A 3776-nucleotide genomic window follows, 5' to 3' on the forward strand; every position below is an offset into this window, starting at 1 on the left:
CAACAATGAGATATCACCTCACACCTGTTAGAACGGCTATCCTCAACAGGACAAGTAATAACAAGTATTGAAAGCGTTGTGAGAAAAAAAGAAACCTTTATACACTGCTGCTGGGAATGTAAATTAGTTCAGCCACTACGGAAAACAGTATGGCAGTTCCTCAAAAACTTAAGAATAAAATTACCATATGATCCAGCAATTCCTCTTCTGGGTATCTACATAGCCCCCACATTTGAAACTATTTATTTGTAAAGATATATGCATCTTGATGTTCATTGCAGCATTATTCATGGTGGCAAAGACATGAAAACAACTGAAGTGTCCTTTGATAAATGATTGGATAAAGAAGATGTGGTACGTACATACAATGGAATATTACTCAGCCATAAGAAAAGATGAAATCCTGTCATTTGAGACAACATAGATGAATCCCAAGATTAAATGCTAATTGAAATAATTTAGACATAAAAAGTTGAGAACCGTATAATTTCAGTCACGTGTAGGATGTAAAACTGAAAGCAACAAAAAACAAGACAAATAAAGAAAAATGTAAAGAGACAGACAACAGTTTAGTGGTTATAAAATAAAGGCGGGGGGGTGGGTGGGAGGAAAATAGAAAATGGTAAAGGGAGTCAAATACATGGTGACCGAAAGAAATTTGACTTTCGGTAGTGAAAATATAATGCAATATACAGATGATGTATTAGAGAATTACACACTTGAAACCTATATAATTTTATTAACTTATAAATTTAATTAAAAAATACCACATTACAAAGAAAGAACTCTTATTATATTTTTCATTATCATTGCAGATGTAAAAACAAACAACTATGTTAATTATGGTGGTAGCCACTGACATGATGAGGAAAGGGTGAAGATAATCACTCAGTAAACAAAGGGTCTCCATGATAAGTTACTTTATTAGACAAGGGAGTTTGAAAATTGAAAAACAAAATAACAAAAAAACAAAAAAACTGTAGTAATTCCATGAAATAAAGTAGTTGATTCTTTAGAAAAGATGATTGGAAAAGCTAATTAGAGAGGAGCGAGAGTGTGTGTGTGTGTGTGTGTGCGTGTGTGTGTGTGTGTGTGTGTGTACGTGTGTGTGTACAAGGAGAGAAAGAGGATATTTCCAGACAATAATATCTCCATGTAGAATATAAAGGGAACCATACCATTGATAAATGTTGATGTAGGTGTAAATATAGAAGTAAATCAAATTATAAATAATAACACAGCCATAGAAATGGATAAAAATCTGAGAGTAAAACATGAGTTAACAACATATTCTTCAGTAAAATCTTGTTTTTAAAGGGAGGCAGAAGTGAGAATGGCAAATCTCAGAATAAAATAAGCACATTTATCTTCAGGAATGAAAATCTGAGGGTCAAAGTAACCATTACATTTGAAAACTCAAGTAGTTCAGATGCTACCCCAGATTTAGGTTTACAGCACCCTACTCTTTATCAATATATTAAATTCTAAACATTAAAAATAATTTAATTTTTTATATTTTAGTTCATTCATGTATTTCTTCAACAAATGTTTATGGCTAACTTATTAAGTATCGGGGATGATAACATTATCTAGATATGCAAAAAGGACACTATTCATCCTCAAGTTTATCGCAGCATAATGGCGATAAAGCATCAAAGTATGAACTACAATGTACAAATAGCTGGAGGAGGAATTGTTAAGGAAATGCTTTATGAATGGTGGCTTATCAAATGGGTGAAAAATTTTCATAACAGGAAAGCACATATCTAAGATAAACATTTTTCATCCATGTTTTTTCAATGTAGAAGAAAAAGAGAGAGGTAAAACTATTTTCTCATTAGCTGTTCACTCATTTAATTGGTTAACCAACTTTACCATACTGTATTGGTTTTAGTCAGCCTTCTAATAACTGTTTAAAGAAGGGAATGGCAAATCTACCACACAAAAAGTTGCATTTGTAATGTTAAAATTGCTCATAAACTTGACTATGTTAATTATCTGTTCAACTTCTAAATGAATAATTCAAACATTATATTGAATCTGTAATAATCCACTAAATAATTCATGAACAAATTAACTGTGATAACCATGGTTATCATAGCTTTTAATTATTTTTCAATACATACTCAGTCTCTATGATGTGAATGTTGGTGATTATCATTCTTATACCGTATCCAATATCAGAGGGTCAAACTTAGACAGAAGTAGAATCCTAAAGTACTTGAATATCCAAGAAGTGGCTGTTGGTTGGTTTGGGGTCTAAAAGCATCAGATAAAGCTGCCATTGGTCATCAAAGTAAGCCCCAGGTATTTTGAGATGCATATGAGATCAAGCCCCAGTTAAAGCCTTGATTTTAGCTAGGGAAACCCTGAGCAGAGAACACAGTTAAACCATGTCCAAAGTCCTGATGCATCGAAGCTTAGAGATAATTTGTTACACAGCATGGTAAAGGAAAAGAGATTTTGGTACGTGGAAATGAGGTGCTGATATAACAAGAAAATTACTTTAAAAATGGGAGTGGCTTTGGAACCAGGAAGTTGGTGGAGAATGATAGAATTTTAAGGAGAGTGAAGAAAGCCTAAATTCTCTTGAACAGACAGAGATCTGGATTTGGAAGATGGCACCAGTGATGGTTCAGAAAGAGTGAGGAACACATTACTAAAAAGTAAATAGAGGGAGGCTGTGTTAGCCAGTGACATAAGATTAGTGAAACTGAATCCTGTAGTTATGTGAAAATAGAACTTGTAAATGAGAAACTTGGATATATATAGTTCAAGGTCGAAAGTGCTGCCTGGTTTCTTCTTGCTGATTATATTAAAATATGAGAGGAGAGAGATAAATTAAAGAAAGAATTATTAAACAGATACAACAGAACTAGGTGGTTTTGAAAATTATTGGTTTCTAAAGATGGCAAAAGATGATAAAAGTCATAAATGGCTGTAGAAAGTGTTTAGAAGAAAGTTAATAGGTATAATTCCAACTTTTAGCAAAAATTTTAGAGAGATCAAAATGTCAGAGCATCTGATCACACTAAATCCCTGTCAAGTGCCTTACAAATTTTTCACAACTAAAAGCCAATGCTAAGACAAGAACCACAAAAGCTTTTTTCCAGGTCTTGATACCCAATCAAGAAAAATCCAATATTTTAGACTGTTAGAGACCAATTATCTGTTTACTTTTCATTTTTCCTTTTTTTAAAAAAATCAAAATATTAATAACTATTTCCCTGTAGATGTCCTGCCATTGTACATTGGTAGTTTTGAGAGTCACTGACTTGTCTGTTTAGTTCACAGGTCCACAAATGGAGAAAAGTGAGCCTCAGGAGATCTATTTCATAGATTGCATCTAGGTCCCTCATCTTCACCTGGACTTGGTCAAGAGTTTGGACTTTGTGTTGTTCTAATGAAATAAAACTCTTGGGAACCCTGGGAGGGGGAGAATATCATCTGCATTTCAGTCTTAAAGAGTCAGGGGTCAGAGGTAACAGATTCCCACCCCCTGGTGTAAAGCTCTGTATGATCATTTCTACTTGAGTGTGGGCAGAATATATGAATATGACGAGGTAGCCAATCCGTGATTATGTAATGACATATAAAACTTCTTTAAAGCTGGCTGATTCTCCTGCTGTTTTTGAAGAAGTTGCCATTGTAGGGGAGGAAAAATAATTTTCCTTCTACCCTTCTAAGTTCTTCTTACTAGGCTAATAATCAAATTGAGACAGATTAACAGGACAACCAAATGTATTATGCATGCATCTGAGAGCTCCAAAAGAATA

This window comes from Pteropus vampyrus, unplaced genomic scaffold, assembly GCF_000151845.1.
Source record: "Pteropus vampyrus isolate Shadow unplaced genomic scaffold, Pvam_2.0 Scaffold27, whole genome shotgun sequence".
NCBI lineage: Eukaryota > Metazoa > Chordata > Mammalia > Chiroptera > Pteropodidae > Pteropus > Pteropus vampyrus.